The following is a 20783-nucleotide window of genomic DNA, read 5'->3' as shown; positions in this document are numbered from 1 at the left end:
CCTGGTTACCACAGCTGCAGCTATAAACGTTCCTGCTGGATCCTGCAGCCTATCTGGCAACCTCGAGTCAGGGGGAGGGGGAGGGGGAGGGGATACACCGCTCTACAGCAATTTGAAAGTGATTGCAGTACCAGTTTGGGCCACAATCTTACATACGGCTCCTTTAAGAGTTGTGCGCGATGGGTCTAATATACGTGTATTGGACAAGCAGATTTTCCCTCAATTATCTCAAGTTTGCTTTCACTTTAGACATAACCGACTTTGTTTATCTAAACCTTGTGTGTATTTAACAGTATAAGCACAATAAGACTCGAAAGATAACTTAGTCCAGTATCCAGGCGCTGGTAGACAGTGAGCTTCACGTGTACGCGCTGAGGAACGCACATGTTAGAACCGTCTATGGTTAGAACCTGCTGGGCGATATGGACCAAATGTCATATCCCGATATATTTAGGCTGAATATCGATATACAATATATATCCCGATATTTTTTCCGCAAAGTGATAGCAAATGTTCAGTCAAAGTCAAAGACAAATATGACATGTCACGACTCACAAGTAGTTTTATTGAAATCAGCTAAATTATAACATGTTTACACAAAATTTGTTAACACACACAATTAGGCTACTTTTCCCCTTAACATAAATTGTAAGAATATGACTAATAGTAAAGACTAGTACTAATAAATAAACTTTAGGCCTATGCTAAAGCTATTAAATAACAGTGCCAAACTAGTTTTTGTGTTGGTATGAGCCACTACATTCATTTATAAATATAAAAAATAACAACGAAAAATAGTGGCATTTTGGGGTTAATATGGAAAGACATGGTTACCATGGTGAATACACAATATTAACAATAACTGTTAATGAAACATGGAAACTGCTCCTGGTGAATAGAATGAAAATCATACATGCATTACTTTTATTTCGTGTAATTTACAACATAACGGCGTTGCATGCTCGTAGTTTCTTTTGCACTTGATCAGTGAGGCGATGCGCGTGCAATTGAAGAGTGTGCGCTTACGAGAACAGGATAATGGCTGACAGGACAAGAAAGTCCATTTTTCTGAGGTGAAAAACTTTATTTCAGCGTACACTTATGTCACTGCCTGGTTCGTGCTGGGTTTTCTGAAGTAGTCATGATTTGCCTCTCATAACATAACATGCTCTAACACGCAGAGTGGAAAAGGAGGAGCGGGGGTGCGGGGTGCGGGGAGCGGGGAGCAAGGATCACAGCGCAAATTTGAACTACATCGATATATGCGATATGGTCTAATTCCATATCGCATTTCAAAAAAATATCGATATATTTGTTTTTGTCTGATGTTTGTTTGATTGTTGGTTTGCTGTGTTTCGATTGTATATTTTTAACATAATAGTATGTTTTACTAAATGTATTGTAATCTTTATATTGTTATGTACATATGTCATTTTATTCTCTTTTTAGGGTGACTTTTACCATCTGTCTAGGGGCTGCAGATGAAAAATGGCCTTCTGGCTAACTCTGGCATATTGACACAAATGTTTATTAATATGCACTGTCCCTGTAATATGATGAAATAAATAATTGCAGTCAATCCGCGAATCACATGTGTTCTGAACTGGGTGTGGATCACTAACACCACAATCTACACCCTTCCACAATCTACAACTACAATCCCTATACTTAACATTGCACATCTCACCTAGCCCTTCCAGCAGGAACACTTATGACGTCTCCTGACTAGAGATGCCACAATTCTCTCTGAATTTTGATGATTATTTAAAATATAACTTTTTTTACTGTCTTTCAGACCTGGTGCCACACAGGATCCACACTGGAGAGAAACTGCACGAATGTGATCAGTGTGGGAAGATTTTCACACAAAAACGGAGTCTCAGGGTTCACATGAGGATCCACACTGGAGAGAAACCGTACGAATGTGATCATTGTGGGAAGAGTTTCACACAAAAACAGAATCTCAGGGTTCACATGAGGATCCACACTGGAGAGAAACCGTACGAATGTGATCATTGTGGGAAGAGTTTCACACAAAAAGAGAATCTCAGGGTTCACATGAGGATCCACACTGGAGAGAAACCGTACGAATGTGATCATTGTGGGAAGAGTTTTTCATGTCTGAAGAATTTAAAAGTACATCAGAAAAGACACACTGGTTGTAGGGTTGATAAATGTTATATCATAGTTGATAAATGCTATAGCCCTTTAAGGGTGGTGTTACATGGGAAGGTGGGTGTGGTCGGTGTGGACCAGAGTGCAGGGTTACAGGAGTGTAATGTTAAGAGAAAAGCAAATAAAACTAGGAACATGTTCAGCTGAATCTAGTCTGCATTGTGTCAGTTATTGATAAATCTACATGGTGTCAGAAGAGGTCGAACATGGCACAAGGTCTCCGCCGTATTGATCCGCTCATCTTCGACGAGCACATTGCTGACAACTGGAGCAAATTCAAAAAAGAATGGCGCATATATTGCAATGCTGGTCTATCAGACAAATCGAAAAAGGTGCAGGCGTACACTCTGCTGAATTTAGCGGGCCCCGACGCGGTGGAGAAATCCGAGGCTTTCACGTTTGCAGAGGGAGAGAACAGAGAAGATCCCGACGTATTACTGAAAAAGTTTGCAGAACTCTGCTTGCCTACAAAGAACATTATAATGGACAGACACGTTTTCAACACGACTAATCAAAAACCTGGTGAGTCCATTCAGTCGTATGTCTCCAACTTAAAGTTACTCGCAAAAAAATGCGACTTTGGAACTTTAAATGACGAGCTAATCCGTGACCGCATAGTTTGCGGGATTGAAAGTGACGGCGTGCGGAAACAGCTGCTCCGCGAAAAAAATCTGACGTTGGACTCTGCAGTTAATATATGCCTGTTATATGAGCAATCTGAAAAGAGCACAAAAGAACTGAAACACGAGACTGAAGTATGTGCAATACAAGAGCGCTGCATCAATTGCAACAGATATCACGTCCCTGATAAACTCAAGTGCTCTGCTTTCGATAAACATTGCAACAACTGTGGAAAATGGAACCATTTTGCAAAATGCTGTAGATCAACTCCATCATACAAAACGGCACCACAGTCACAAACTCGTGATTACCATCCTAAACGAACTACTGCACAATTCAGAAACTATAAGCCTAATCGGGTGAATGAATTAGGCACGAATCTGGATGCCCCTGAGGACACTTTCTATTGTGAGACAGTGGATGATGTTTCGCAGAAAGGTGAAATATTCACAACAGTGCAACTGACACACGGGCTTGGCCAATTGAAACTGAAGGTGGACACAGGTGCCAAGTGCAACGTTATATCCGCCCACCAGTTACATCTCATTGCACCCTCAGCTCACATAAACACTACTGAAAAAGTTAATCTCATTGCATATGGTGGGCAAACCATCAATACTGAGGGCACAACGATACTAGATTGTGAACAAGGCCAACTAAAATTCCATGTTGTAAATCTCAATGTGAGACCACTACTAGGATTGCAAGACAGTATAGCCATGGGTCTGATACAGTTAGGACCACAGGTGCATGCAGTACAAAACCAAGAACCAGAGGTACAAGAGTTCAGTGATCTGTTCGACACCACAGTGCTTGGCAAACTGCCTGTTGTTTATCACATGCGTTTAGACATGTCAATAGCGCCCTCTGTCTGTGCACCTAAGAAAGTGCCCATAGCAATGAAGGGGAAAGTCATGGCAGAGCTTGAGAGAATGACTACATTGGGTGTAATCACCCCTGAAACCGAAGCCACTGAATGGGTGTCTGCCATGGTCGCTGCCAAAAAGAAAGATGGCTCTGTAAGAATCTGCATAGATCCAGTGCATCTCAACAAGGCACTCTTAAGGCCCTACCATCCACTGAAAACCATTGAGCAGGTCATCGCTGACATGCCGGGTGCCAAGGTTTTCAGTATCCTCGACGCAAAATGTGGATTTTGGCAAATCCCCTTGGACGAGGCATCTTCGAAGCTGACCACATTCATGACGCCTTTTGGCAGGTACAGATTCCTGCGCATGCCTTACGGAATTTCCACTGGCAGTGAAGTGTTCCAGCGATCCATGGAGCAGCTCTTTGATGCACAACCATGTCAAATTGTGGTAGATGACATACTAGTCTGGGGCTGCACACTACAGGAACATGATGAGCGACTGAAACAGGTACTCCACAAAATCCGCGGCTGTAACATGAAATTAAACCCTGATAAGTGCAAATTTCGTGTCACCTCTGTTCCCTATATAGGCCATCTCCTGACTGCTCATGGCGTCAAACCCGACCCCGACAAGACCACAGCTATTCGCCAAATGCCAAAACCTGAGGACAAACAGGCCTTACAACGGTTTCTTGGTATGACCAACTACTTATCAAAATTCATTCCACACTATAGTGACGTTACAGGCCCTCTGCGTGAACTGTTGAAGCAGGATGTGGAATGGTCGTGGCATGAGCTGCAGGATGCCGCTTTCCAAAAGCTGAAGGACGCTGTATCCAGTCCCCCAGTTCTGCAATACTTTGATGTCACCAAACCTGTCATCCTTTCAGCTGACGCATCCCAACATGGACTGGGCGCTGTGTGTCTTCAGCAGGGCGCTCCTGTTGCATTTGCTTCACGCGCCCTAACACCAACTGAATCTCGGTATGCCCAAATCGAGAAAGAAATGTTGGCATTAGTATTTGCAACTAAGAAGTTCCATGACTTCATCTATGGCCGACCTGTCACCGTGGAAACAGATCACCAGCCCCTCATCACAATCTTAAAAAAGCCGCTACACACCGCCTCAGCACGTCTTCAAAGTATGATGCTCAAGCTCCAACGTTACAGTCTCAATGTGATTTACAAACGGGGCAAGGAACTCTTTGTCGCTGATGCCCTATCACGTGCTCATCTCCCCTCCACTGACCCTCCCCTTTCGGATGACCTGCTAGAGGTAATGACACTTCAAGTTCTCTCATCACAGCGGACAGAGGAACTCCGAACTGTTGTAAAATCTGATCCCACATGCCAAAGACTTGTTAACATGATAATGCATGGCTGGCCAAACTCCTTCAAAGAGCTCTCACATGACCTCCGCCCATTCTTTTCCATGAGAGAGGAATTTGTTGTTGAAGATGGACTGATTTTTCGAGGACAGAGACTCCTGATACCACCATCGCTACAAAGTTACTACGTGACTCAGCTACATCAAGGCCATCCAGGTCTGGCGGCCACAAAACGCAGGGCAAAAGAAACAATGTACTGGCCCACGATGTATGATGATATCGAGAGAGCAATCTCTCGTTGTGCTCCTTGTAACGCCCTTAGACCCCATCAATCACATGAACCGATGCAACCACACAATGTTCCTGATCTTCCCTGGATGTTCACTGCGGCAGACATATTTGAATGGCATGGAAAAATGCATTTGGTTCTAGTGGACTCATTCTCTGGTTGGTTTGAGCTTGACCATCTACCCGACATGAGAAGTGTCACTGTAATTGCAAAACTTAAGAGACACTTTGCCGTCCATGGCATTCCTCAGACGCTCATGACAGACAATGCACGGCAGTTTGTATGTAGCGAATTTTCTGGTTTTGCACGTGCATGGGACTTTGAGCACATTCGGAGTAGCCCATATTACCCACAATCCAACGGGCTTGCAGAACGTGCAGTGCGATCCGCCAAGCATCTGCTAGAGAAATGCCATAGAGAGCACAGTGACATTCAGGCTGCTTTACTCCACCTGCGTAACCTTTCACTGCGTGACCTGCCATCACCTGCCCAACTCCTCCTCTCTAGACGGACAAGAACTTTTCTTCCTGAGCTGAAAGACAGACTGATGCCCTCTGTATGCAGCAACATCCAGGCAGCTCTTACCAGGAGGAGAAAGGAAAGCAAAGCATACTATGACCGCAATGCCCATACCCTTCCACCCCTACGACAGGGTCAGACAGTAAGGATGCAGACGGCTCGCGGTTTCGACAAACTGGCAGTTGTACAGGGCCATGCTGCTCAACCTAACAGCTATGTGGTGACCTCTCAGGGCAGACAATACGTAAGAAATCGACGTCTGCTCCTCGGTGTTCAAGAGCCTGCGCCCACTGATTGTTCAGAAGATGATTACAGGCCACTTCCACCAGTGTCACCTCTTACAAACCTCTTGTCATCAGTGTCACCATCTCAGAGCGAAGCACCTGCCACTGGTGTTGTTGCTGCAACCGCCCAGCCTGTGGTGACTCGTTCAGGGAGAGTTAGCCATCCTAACCCACGTTTATCAGGACTATGTAACTGGTTAAATATGCCCGTCACATTTATTACAGTGTTACATGTTATACTGCTTGTTCACATGTTCAGTTGGTGAGTGTTAGCTTAAGGGAAGGGATGTAGGGTTGATAAATGTTATATCATAGTTGATAAATGCTATAGCCCTTTAAGGGTGGTGTTACATGGGAAGGTGGGTGTGGTCGGTGTGGACCAGAGTGCAGGGTTACAGGAGTGTAATGTTAAGAGACAAGCAAATAAAACTAGGAACATGTTCAGTTGAATCTAGTCTGCATTGTGTCAGTTATTGATAAATCTACACTGGTGTAAGAAATTATTTGTGCTTTGAGTGCTGGAAGACTTTCATTACAGCTGAAGATTTGAAACGCCATCAGAGGATCCACACTGGAGAGAAACCTTACAAGTGTTCACACTGCAACAAAACATTCAGTCGGTCAGATCATGTGCAATCTCACGAGAGGATCCACAAGTAGATACATATGTAATATATATTAATGTTCAATAATAATAAATAATTCTTGTTAAAAAAATCTTTGTTAATAAATAAAATAATAAATAAATTTGTTCGTTTTTAATTTTGCTTTTTTGTTTATGCTTCACAAAGTCATTTATAAATGTATATACATGTATAAATGCATTTGTGGCGGAGGGAAATATGCCACCGCCTTGTGGGGGAAATATTCAGCACTATACTAAGGAAGACTGAGTGAGCAACAGGATCCTAGTCCCCCCACCCAATGCTTTTAGTCTTTGTACAACTGCTAGCCTTGTTGTGTGTGGTGTCTATCGTGTTGCACTGTGTAATACTCAAGAGTCGGCGAGGTGGGCTTCAGGATTTACTCTTTTTACAAAAACATTAAGTGCATTTCAAGCCATTTTATGTAGTGTACTTGAGTAATGTTCAAGTAGGTTTTAAGTAGACTGCTGTAGTAAGTATACTAAGATCATGTATACATCTAGGTGCACTAATTCAATACTACTTGGGACTACACTGTTTGATATACACTACCGTTTGTTTTTGGAGAAAAACAAAAACAAAAACAAAAAAACACTAATGTTGTGAAATATTATTACACTTTAAAAGAATGGCTTTCTATTTTGACATTTTAAGATATGAAATCATTGTAATATGTATATGTTGATGTTTACACGGTTATTATTTAAGTCGTTAACCGTTGTGCTGGTTAATATAGTTATTTTTTTCTTTCAGGATTCATTGATGATTAAAGAGTTAAATTTAATCTTTTTTTAACAATAGAAATCTTCACTATCACTTTAAAAAAGATTTAAAAAAATAAAGTTAGCACATCCTTGCTGAATAGGCATATTAATTAATTTAAAAAAGAGAAAAAAACTGACCCCACACTTTTGAACGGTTGTTGTAGGCAGGCAGACAGACAGACAAGGACTGAAGAATAAAGTTTCAACACGATTTTGATTCAATAACACGCATGTAAACAGAATGTGGCAATACATCCCTTACCCCTCACCCCCAATTTTGGCAAGGGCTGCATACATGACATACCCAAAATAAAAAGGTTGCTGCTCATAAGTCATTCTGAATAGACACATAACCAACATATATTTAGAAAGCCAACCCTTGAGAGTTTACAGTTCAAGACTCAAAATGAACCAGACTGTTATTAATATTGAGATATATAAGCTCAAACACAAAAACAAAAACAACAAATATTAAGAATATATTTATTAAATGTATAAAAATATTATGTGAATTTAGGATAGCAACTTATAACCACAACTAAAGTGTAGCCACAACTGTGGTCATGCTTCATTTCAAGTCTGAGAATGATATCTCTAAAATTATGCATTTTATGAAGCCTATTGTGAGACCATTGGAGAATTCTCAGAGAAGGCAAACAAGTTTCTCATCAAATAGTTTATTGCCCTCTAAACACACATTTACTGTCTCTGACTATGTCTGGCGAGGAGAACTGGTCCCATTCATGTTCTTTTCATTTAAATCGACCAAGCTTTCACACCTGTGATGGTCTTCATCATTCTTTTATCCTTATTCTTTTGTTTGAATTCAGCCATTATAGCCTTTCTTCTGGCATAATGCTTAGCCATTGACACATAATGTGTAACCCCCATAGACTATAATCCACCTATTAACTTAAGCCTTGTTAGAAAACAAACAACTAAAAAATATTCTTGAAACTTTTAAATGCAAATTATTTTTAAAAAATGATTGTATGGAATAGACAGCTCCTGCAGCAGGTGCATTAGCACAACAGTTAGCCTCAAGCTACATGACACAATTTAATTTATTAATATTACACTTTTACTTAAAGCTCACTTTTAAACACCATCAAGTATTTGTATTTTATTCCGGTCGCGGTTTAGAATGGTTTCAAGTCAGAAAACGATTTTGAAATATGTTATTTTTAGCATTTTATATGAAGCTATGGGCTATGCTTATCCTTACCTTTATTTTTTATTCATATAAAAATACCCCAAATCGCACGAAAATAACACACAAAACACACATACTTAAATCGTGCATTTATTAGAACTTGTTTCGGTGAAGAAATGTCACGTTCGCTTTGTTTATCATGGATGTGCAGAATCAGGAAGTATACACAGGACGCGTCATGCAGAAGAGGTCACGTGAGATGATTGACAGCTGGACAGCCGAATCATATTTCTCCGAGGTCAGCTCTGACGCAAACCAGGAAGGGGAGACACACAACAAGCTCCGTGCGCGATATTTTTTTTCCCAGGATGGTAGGGGAAGACTCATGAATATTAATTAGGTAAGTCATCCCTGATTGGTCTTAACCCCAGTGACGGGTAGGTTTAGGGCGGGGTTAGGGGTAGGTCATCAGACCCCCAGTGGCGGGTAGGTTTAGGGGTGGGGTTAGGGGTAGGTCATCAGACCAATCAGGGATGACTTACCTAATTAATATTCATGAGTCGTCCCCTACCATCCTGGGAAAAAAAATATCGCGCTCCGCGAGCTGTGTGAGCTCTAAAGATCGCATAATTCAGTGGAAAATGAATAGTAATTGTATTCTGCATTGGCGAAATATTTTACTAACATATGATAATTAATCAATATTTCTCCAAATATGCGCACCATTGTAATAATTGCCCTGGCGGATTCTGTTTATTATATGTATTTGAGCACAAATAAACCGGAGAAGACGAGAATGGATGTTGTGTGAGTGATTAATTCTATTCAAAATAACGAACGTTACAGATGAATTATTTTGCACTCCTGTCATAAATTAAGAAATTAATGTCACTGCAAACCAGTTTAATCATAAACAGTGGTCAAATATCGAAGCTGGAGTCTTAAACCTTCCTTATGATGCTGATTTTGTCCAGATCAAGTAAGAGTGTGATGTTTTAAAGAGAAATGCATTTTGAACAACAATTATTTGGGATCACCAGTGATCCCTCCCGGGCAAGGGGTTAAAGGGTTAAATTCCTGGGATCTTACCCAATAATCTGCAATAGCTACAGTTACGTAGCTATTACAGATTATAGGGTAGGATCCCAGTAATTCCATGGAAATAAAAAGGCTTCCTTTTACAGTACAGTTGCACTTTACTTACTGTGTAAATTGTCATGTTTTCCTTGGTAACATTGCAGGACATGCGAGGTAAAAAATTGTGACTATATGGAAAAGGGAATGATCAGGTTATATGGTACGATTCCGGTAATACCATGGAAATAAACAAGGCTTCCGTTTACAGTACAGTTACACTTTACTTACTGAGTAAATTGTCATGTTTTCCTTGGTAAAGTTGCAGGACATACGAGGTAAAAAATTGTGACTATATGGAAAAGGGAATGATCAGGTTATATGGTACAATTCTGGTAATACCATGGAAATAAACAAGGCTTCATTTTACAGTACAGTTACACTTTACTTACCGAGTAAATAATCATGTTTTCCTTGGTAACGTTGCAGGACATACAAGGTAAAATATTGTGACAATATGGAAAAGGGAATGATCAGATTATATGGTAAGATCCCAGTAATTCCATGGAAATAAAAAGGCTTCATTTTACAGTACAGTTGCACTTTACTTACTGAGTAAATTGTCATGTTTTCCTTGGTAACGTTGCAGGACATACAAGGTAAAATATTGTGACAATATGGAAAAGGGAATGATCAGGTTATATGGTACAATTCCAGTAATACCATGGAAATAAACAAGGCTTCATTTTACAGTACAGTTGCACTTTACTTACTGAGTAAATTGTAAAAACATCTGCAAGAACATACTCAGTATTTAAGATGTGCCATGACATTAGGGAAAACTGTTCCTGCGGGGTAGTTACCAGGTAAGTGTAAGGTAAATTATTTGATAAACCCTCTATAAATGGGTGTAGCAATGAACAACAACTATGTAAGACAAGGTAATTTATTGGAAACTACTGTCTTAATTTCAAGATAGTAATAAATAAACATGGACTGTTACCAACATAACCTTAGGATAACTACACACCTAACTTGAATTGATTGGTAATACTGGAGGTGTTTCTAAAAATTGTCTGCCTACATTCTGAGGAAGTACACAATTAAATCTGAGTTATTACCAACCTAAACAGGTAACAAGTACACAGTACTTTGTTGAGTTGATATTTAACAGTGGTGTTTTTTCCCTGGTTGTTTCTCTGTAATTGCATACTAATCACCTTAAGTAATTACACACTAAAATACTATAATTTACCATATTCTTACCAGGTAAATATTTAGTAAATAGATTGTAGTTTCTCTGCATTTACATACTTGTTACCTGTGGAAATTACCAATAACCAACTATAACTTACCATATGTTTACCCGGTAAATACCTAGTAATTAGTTTGTAGTTTCTCTGCATTTACATACTTGTTACCTGTGGTAATTACCAATAACCAACTATAACTTACCATATATTTACCAGGTAAATACCTAGTAATTAGGGGACTGTAAAAGGAAGGGTTACCAAAACATTTTAATAAATTTGTAATACAACATTTGCCCCTTTGAGAGTTCTTAAACTCTCACAAAATACAAATTTAGACACTTAAAAATTCTTGTAACTTAGAACATGCTACAGTATGTGCCTGTAACTTTTTCGTGTTGTTCATCTGTAATTGCATGCTGACACAGCAATTAGGGTCCGTGAAGTCCTTACGGGTAATATTCTTTTATGGTTCTTTTATGGAGGCGCGAGTCATTTGTTGAATGAAACACTTGATACTGTGGACGCATACGTAGAACGCCAGTAGGAGAAACTTTAATCCACAGCCAGGGTTTACCAATTAAGTTTAGGGTTAGGGTTAGAACAACGGCAACAGAGCAGTATTCGTTGTAAAGACTGCAAACATTAGGGTTGTATCCTCTGTTCAATCTGAGTCTGCTAATTGTGGTTCCATCTTTCCCTATTTCTTAATTCATGAGACACCTAAAATGAACAGTGAGGTGAGGAGGGACTAGTGGTTGGGAAGGGCCTATAAGGGAATCTTAAACGCAGGGTGGGCCCCCGAAGCCTGTTGCTTTCGGTTCTTCCCTGGGCTCCTCACTGGTCCATGTGTCCTATCCTATCCCTGTAGGGGGAGGAACAACTTTACAGTGAGAAATATGAGTCCAGGTTTTCCTTCCCTGACACAATACTGCAGCTGCTTTGTATAAATCAATGATAGATTCAGGAGGCAGAATTGTCTTCTGTGCTGTACTACCTGAACACACTTGTACAGTTACATAGGAACAAGCCTGTTTAGCTGCTACATTTGCAAGAGCATTACCTTTAGCTTCTGTAGTGTTAGTTGTGAGATGTGCTTTCACTTTGATCACCGCTAATTCCTTTGGAAGTTTCATGGCAAACATAAGATCTTTCACTAATTCAGCATGCTTAATGGGGGATCCAGCAGAAGTTAGAAACTGTCTGCTTTGCCAAATGACGCCAAAATCATGAATAACACCAAAAGCATATCTGGAATCTGTGTAGATATTTGCAACTGATCCTGAAGCTAGTGTGCATGCTCTAGTTAAAGCTACCAGTTCTGCAGCCTGAGCTGAAAAATGATCTGAAAGACGACCTGAAGCTACCACCTCAGTGGTGGACGTTACTGCATAACCTGCTCGTCCGTTCCCTTCAATTACTTGAGCTGAACCATCAACAAACAACTCAAATTCTGCATTCTCTATGGGAGTTTCTGCTATTTCACAGTCATTTCGCCTTCATCCTCTAACACAACTTCAGTCATTGCAGACATCATACATGTTGAGGGGTTTGTGACTGGTGCACACTGTAAAACAATGTTCGGGGCTGTGAGAGTAGTTAACCAATTTCCCCAACGAGAGGAAATGACAGAAGTGACTTTTGCTTGATTCATTAGTTCATTAGATCATTTGATTCATTTTAGACCACCTGTTTTCTTGTTTTGCTGTGCTAAATGTAGCTGCTGCTGCTACTCTCACTTTGGCTTTAACATCAGCATCTCTTTCCCATGTGGCCAATCTGTCTAAGTTACTTCTGAGAGTTCAGCAAGTTAGGTCCAGGAATGGCAACGCTCTTCTGTACTCAGCTATAAGGCCATCTGCCCAGATGCGGACTAGGGGTCCCTTATCATCTCGCACACTTTCAGGGTCATCAACGATTCCACTGTACGTTACAGCTACCTGACAGAGCCTCTCAGTATATTCACTAACAGTTTCTTCTTCTTTTTTGTACACAACTGGTAATTTTCGACCAATCTATTTTGGGTCCTAAGAGATTCTTTAGGATTTTCAAAACACCTTCTCTCAAATCGCCTTTACTGGCATGTTGCAGTTCGGAAGAAACAGAAGACTCAAAATTGTTGAATTCAGATTCAGTTAGAATTTGTGACATCAGCTGTGTGACTTCTGGCAACGACATGTCATAAAGACGCATTTTACTGATCAATGCTCTTCTAAATTCAGAAAAATTTGTACATGCTGAGGGTAGGCTCTGGGATAGTCTCTCTACATCTTTAGGTCCTAGTGCTTTGACAACAGTTTGTATTTGGACAACAGAAGAGTTGAGAGGAACACTTTCAGTTCCCTCAATTCCCTGAGACCTTCTCCTAGCGCCACACACCTTCACTGAATCTACAGGCTCATCAGTTACTGATTGAATGGCTACATCTGTTTCAAAGAAAGCTTGTAAATCAGGGTAAATGTTATCTGGCTGACTAACTTCTTCTACATCAGTTTTTCCTATAGCTTTGTTGCGGTTCAATTTCTTAGTCAACGAAGATATTCTAGCACGTAGCTCATTTACCTGTTTCTCTAGCTCTGAGTTACGCTTAGACTGTTCTGTAGCTTTTGCTAAAACAAATTCTCAGTGACAACAAATAATGCCCTTCACATTGTTTTTGCGGATGCTTGCTCCAAGCACCTTTTTACACTCATCTACTGACCAAGTTTTGTCTGGATGAATTTCATATTTCTGAGTTAGTTCCTGTCTAACTTTTTCAGTGACTATTAGGTCAATTTGTTGTCTTAACATTTTTTTGAATTCACTTTCTGACCACAATAGAGTTGCAAAACCACCGTTTCCGTTGTGGGGATCAGTCTGGCATTTTTTATAAAGATTTCTGTGAGTTTTCTTTGTTACCACACAATCAAAAAAACTAAAACTTCTCTAGGGTACACTTGTTAACACATCAGCTATTGTTAACTTTCCAAATGACCAACACTTCACACTTAACCTCCCTGCCTACAAGAACAGAGGATAAACCAAATATTAGCGATGATGCTAACCATCCCTGATAAAGCAGAGGATAAACCTTCACTAACTTTACAGAGGATAAACCTTCTCTAGCAATGCAATTTCATCTCTAAAAAATTTTTTTTTAGGGGATAAACTTAGTTAACAAAACACTGCAGCTGTCTGTTTATCTCTTCTCTGACGGCGCAGAGGAAAACCAATTTGTACTGGTCTTTAAAGGTTCTTCTGAATTAGAGTAGCACTCACCAACCCTTGGTTGTAAAGGAAGATTCAGTCTGGAAATCTTTGTTCAGCTGGAACTTCGCTCTGGATTTCAAAAGATGCAGTTTGGAAAGCAGATCTTTTGTTGAGCTTGCTGTTTCAATCTGGATTCAGGTGAAGAAGCTGGAACTCTATCCGGGTCACAGGCACCAAATTGTTGGAAACTCAGAATCAAAGACCAGGAGACTTTTGGGATCACGTTGAAGAAGTTATTCTTTATTGAGGACTTCGCGTTGACGTACCTACAGTTCTTCAAAAGTCTGACTAAGTGGACGTTCTCATACAGTTTATATACATTTAGGGGCAGATACCAAAACTTTGTGATGAGACAGGTTTAGGAACCTGTTTTAGACTGAGAGTGCTGCCCATCCTAATCCACTAAAGCCAAGTTCACACTACAGGATTTTAAGCCCGATTTATGCCAGATTTGCAAATCGTTGAGCTCGCCGACAGGTCGGGGTGTTATCGCGTGCAAATGCGCATCAAAGACGCTCGCAGACGCTTCGCAGACGCGTCGCCGAGCCCAGAAAAATATCTAGCATGCTAGATATCCAGAGCTGTCGGCCGACTCGATAGCTGTGGTGTCACGTGTCGCGACGAGCAAAAGCCAATGATCAGCTTGTTATGACATTACAAAAGCCTTTTGTATTTGTATTGTAACCATCGTTGCCAAACCACAACAGGCAGCTGCTTTTTCATTATAATGTTTTACTCACTTCCAACTCGCTCTGACAGACAATCCCTGCTGCCCGCGCATGCTTATCCATCCTTTCACCCATATTCTTTTTTTTTTCGGGGTTCTAAACAGATCATGTGCAAACAACATGTGTATGTAGGCTATATATATATTAGGGGTGTGCCGGTTTCAGAATTGGTGTGACGGTTATGACGTGAGTCAAATGACAAAACTCATCATCCGCACCAACGTTTTTTAATCAAATTTCAAAGCCGCAGCCGCCCGCCATCTGCTGATTGTTTTGCGGTCTATGGACTGATGCGAGCCGCAAGAAAGCCCTTGTCTGTTCAAGAAAGATGCAGCAAAGATATTTAATGCTAATGTATGAGGCATAGGCCTATGATGTGTTTCATTCATTTACGATGAGATGCGCTCTAGTTCACAATGCAAAGTGAACGCGACGCGCAGGCGGCCGCATGTCATGGTTATTATTATTATTATTTGCTTTTTATTTAATAAATACATGCAATTGGTTGATGAAACATTTATTAAAATTAAGATACAATTTTTACAAAACGAAATTCGCTTTAAAGAAATGCTTTCTACAAAGCAAAACTTAATGAAGTGGTAAAAATCATGTCTGACGATTTACAAAACAAAACTTCATTAAGTGGTAAAAACCCAATATATTGCGCATCTTATGATCCTATCTTTTATTACAATAGTTTTTTTTTAGCTAAAATGTAATACACATCATATATAGGCCTACACACTGTAGCCTATATATTTCTTTTATCAAACATGTTTTGGCCAGTCGGTAATTAAACTGCACGATCAGTTATCGGTAATGATAGGCTACGTTGCTTATTATTGCAAATGTTTATTGCTAATGTTTATTATTGCAAATGTTTTTCATTTGGTTAATAAATCTCATAATGATGGCAGATCACTATATCATATAGCTTTTATTTCTATCTCAGATGATTGGCGGTCAGTCAAGGGGTACTTGGCAAAGAATCAAATACAGTTGGAAACGATGTAGACCAATAATAACACAGACTGTCAACACTTGTTTTTAATTAGTATTTAAACATTCTCTATGATAAAAAAAGATTTATTTTTTGGGGGGAAAAAATGTGGTTTTGGGACCAGATAGAGTCGTTGGGTGACAGAGTTGTTGTCAGCTCGTGTAGTTTGTAACCCCCCTGTTGCAGAAGATTTACGTAGTGTCACGTAGTGTGAACACCACAACGACTTCAAGACTCCAGAGCAAGTCATGTAGTCTGAACAGCACAGCGATCTGCCGACGTTTAAAGTTGTGTAGTGTGAACTAGGCATTAGCATATCTATTCAAATGCTGAGACCCGAGTACAGGACTGTCAGGACTCTCTTGCTAAAACACAAGCTCCAAAAGCCATTAAAAGTTTCAGTAAAACAGGACTGACCGGAGTCTTTTGCTAGAAAACTCTGATAATAATAATTTATACCTAACCTTAACATGCTAAATTCCATGTAAAACATTTAAAAGGTCCCATTCCATGGATTATTTTTATTATTTTATAATGTTTCCAGGGGTGCCCTTATAATGTTAGTATGTTTTTTAGATCAAAATTTTTTATAATTTAGAAATAAAAGGCATATTTCCTAGCCTGATTTCATTCCCTGGTTTGAACACTCTGTTTGAAGGGGCGTGTCTGCTGTGAGACTTCAGCGTAAACGCCCTCTGCTGTGATTGGCTGAAATGCTTACATATGAAATATCTGGCATTACATGTGGAACTATCTGGAAAACTTTTACTATTACAGCTATTATACGTTTTTACTACTACAGCTATCTGGATTAACGAATCGTGAGAAGTTTTTTAAGTATTTAGATCTATTCCCATCACATAAAAGGTTGCAGTGAGTGATGAGCATTGAGCAGATGATCTGTTGATCGCGTGAAAGATCTTTTCATTGCAACGCAGTTTCTGCACTCTCACTAATGATTTCACAATCATTATTTCATGTATTTTACACTATTTGATTAATGTAGGCTATTCAAAAACAAGGCAAGGATAGACAACTACTTGATTTGTATTAATGTAATGTTTCTTGTACCGTTTATATCATTTGCATATGATTATTCATCCACGTGATAACGTTTAAGTTATCACGTGGATGAATAATCATATGTAAATGATATGTAGATGAGGATCTGCATAGTAAAACTAGGCGTTGTAAGCTCCATATATGGTTATTTCGGGTGGAGACGCATGTGCGCACAATCTTCCGCTGACTGGGATTTATAAAGTGAATTCTGCACAGGTTCTGGCGTACGCACGGTTTTATAAGTCTGAATATTTTTTTGCGTACGCCATTTTTGGCTTTTGTGCGTACGTACACTTTTAGTGAGGTTCCTACGCACAGTTTTATAAATGAGACCCCTGGACAAGATCCTCCAGCCTTTCTGGCCTGACCAATCATATATGCCTGCGAGAGGCTGAATGAAAGACAGCAGGCCTTCTTCAGCTGCATGATGGACCAGCTGAAAGTCAAAGGTGACAATGCACCGAGTCTCTTGACTGTTTGACACGAAAACATTCCCTCAATAGAAGTCATGTCACATGATATTAACAGCAACAGTCAGATCGGAGAGACGTTGAGCTGAACGCAGCGATGGTGATCAGTGAAGGAGTTTCCCGGGGAGTCTGGGAGGAGAACTGGGCTCCTGAAGGCTTCAAAACCAGCTTGAAGAAATACCTGGAAAATACAGCCATATTACAGAAATTATGAAGAGTCGTTTCCAACAAAGTAAAATAGAGCGGCTCATAAAAATTCCCTCGAAACGGTCTTTTTCCCCGAGGGCAGTAGCGCGTAATTCTGCTCCTTTTCTTTTGTCTTGGTGTTTCCCTGTCTATAGAGATATCTATGTCTCTAGATCTACCCCATGGTTAATAAAGGAAACCTTCTTTCCCTGTTTAGATAAGAAATTTGAGGGGAAATTGTATACGGAACTCCTTTTTTTTTAAAGTGTTGGTTGGGCACCGAGTGCTGGCCAGTGAAGTTCTAGCTATAGCCTCCGGTCTCAGGAATTATTTTTACTGTCTGTTCCAGTGGTACGAACTGAATCTGGAAAAAAGGCATTTCAATTTGCTGCTCCCTCTGCCTGGAATTGTTTGCAAAGTACATTGAAACAGAAGAAACTGGTCCCGTTGGACACTTTAAAAATAGTTTTAAATGATTTGGAGAATGAAACATTGGGCTGTAGATGTTTTAGCTAGTTATGTATTTGATATTGAAATTTTATTGGATTTGCTTGTGTGTGTATATGTGTATGTATTGTTGGATGTTATTTGTTAAACTCAAACATGCTGTGTCTGTCAGTCTTGGCCAGGACGCTCTTGTAAAAGAGATTCTTAGTCTCAATGTGCTTCTTTCCTGGTAAAATAAAGGTTATAAATAAATAATAAATGGTGTGGTCGTTAAGGAGGAGGATGATGATTAAAAATATTCTCGCTCTTCGTGGTCGTGGAGATTGTGGTCAAAATATGGAGTTCTCTTGTGTTGTTTCCCCCCTTGTTTTTTCTTGTTTCGCTTCCTCCTATTTTTTGTGGGAGGCCTGTGTGGGCCTGCGACCACTGCACAATGACCAAAACCACTGGGAGATCTGTTTGGACCTCTGACCAGTCTGAACTGATCCTTGTGGAAAGCAGCGAGTCTATGAGAGGAACCAGGCCTGGGCTCTCTAGAACTGCTTGAGAACTCAAGCATGTTATGACCATCTCTCCAGTCATACATGTGTGTAGCTCTAACTCAATCTCTTCCCCTTTCTCTTGCACTGAAACATGCATTTGGGTTGAACGGTAAATAAATATTTCTATTGAAAACTGGGGAATTACTGGAGAGTCTGAGTCTATTTCGTGGACTGTTTCTTTGTCTCACACGACCTCTAAAGACATCTGTCCTGTAAGTGCACTGAGAAAATGAAAATGTGAATGAAAAATAAATTTAAGAAAAATAAAAAGATCAAAACAAGCCTTCTTCAGGCAGGCTTGTATATAAAAAAGATAAAGAAAATATAATATATATTTATTAATAAGAGAGTATTTTATAATGTATGTAATATTTGTATATGTTTATTATATTTTTATAGTGTTTCTTTGGTCTGTAATACAGCAAAGTGATCTCTGTGTTCAGCACGTTCTCCGAAGTGAAGTGTGTGTGAGTGAGCGCACACCATGTGCGCCCCCTTAAATAGACTGTGCTGGGGAAAAAAGTTTTTTTCTAAAGTGGCCAAAATAGGCTTAAAACAGTCAAAACCAACAATATACCTCAGCGAATTGTAAGTAAATATGATCAGTTACATATATAAGAAAAGAGAAAGTGTATTTTTCAATTTGAAATGCTGTTTTGAATTTAATGCCCATCAAACACAGAACATTGGCACAACGTACCCAACCTTCTAACAACGTTTTACCAACATGGCCAATTCTATTCCTAACTCACTAATAAAAGGTTGCTATAAATACGTTGTGTGGTGAAGGTTGTTACAGCGTTGTCACAATGTTGACATTAAACCACCGTTCAGGGCCATTGCTTAAAGCTGCCGTCGGCAAAGATTGTACGAAGCGTGATGGCAGAGAGAAAATCTACTAACAAGCTTCCAATTCCTCGGTTATTGCTATCTATGGATAGATTAGCCAGGGCAGCCTACCTCCGAGTCCATGATGTTGATCGATGCTGAAGAGACGGACGCGTTCACAGAAAATCAGGTACACACGCACTGACGAGCACGACCTCGATGGGAGGGTGCTTGATCGCTGGTAGTGGGGGAGGGGCGTGAGAGTTGTAAACATTCAAAATTTTGGCTAAGTCGACCCAATCTGCCAGACTTGCCGACTGCAGCTTTAACCCTCTGAGGTCGACAAACGCGTGGACGCGTTTTGCTGGATTTTCTCCACATTGTAGCACTATAAACTTAAATTACTCCGTAATTTATGGTCATACAGAAAAAAGAAATATAAAAAAAGAATCTGTGATATTTCTACTTTTGTATGTGTCCACTTACAATCAAATAAAAACATTGTGCTTTTGTAAAATGAAGAAAATAAACAGGGTGTGCGTTCTGCCTCTCCGTCGCGGTGAACTTTTTTTTCTTGAGCACGTCTATAAACTGAAACAAAACTCAGCGAATACTTGTCACACATTTATGAGCCATATACCTTTATAAACATTTAAGTGTGTACTTTTAAATGATCGGATTCAAACTGAAAACAAATATTCTCTGTTTAAGTAATTTGTATAAAACCAACAAGATGTCCAGCTTCTTGCTCATTATTTTTTTTAATTTACTACGCCTACTCGTGCAAAAGATATTCACATGCAAATCTCCACATGGAACGCGATTGCGCTCATTAGGCCTACCTCAAAAACAAAACACCAAAACACTTTACAAGTCTCTGCTTTTAGACGCGCCTGAGCTTACATTGGATTTACATCAGAAGAAGAAGAACGCGATTTGAAGACAAGAAAGATGTAAGGTAAGAAATTCTTACATATTAGTTTGCTATTGTTGCATAAATTTCACATTGCAGTTGAACTGTCGCTAGATATATGGTGAATATTATAATATTTAGACCCGTGTTTACTGTTACTGTGTTTGTGGATATCTGCTCAAACGTAGATATGTATATGGTAACCATAATGTTTTATATTTGAGTGCGATCGCGCTTGAATGTATCATATTTAGCAGCGCGATCGCGTTTGAATGTATCATGTTTTGCAGCGCGATCGCGTTTAAATGTATCATTTTTGCAGCGCGATCACGTTTGAATGTATCATATTTTGCAGCGCGATCGCGTTTGAATGTATCATATTTTGC

Source organism: Abramis brama (genome assembly GCF_963993115.1).
Source record: "Abramis brama genome assembly, chromosome: 6".
Lineage (NCBI taxonomy): Eukaryota > Metazoa > Chordata > Actinopteri > Cypriniformes > Leuciscidae > Abramis > Abramis brama.
This window is presented reverse-complemented; position numbering follows the sequence as displayed.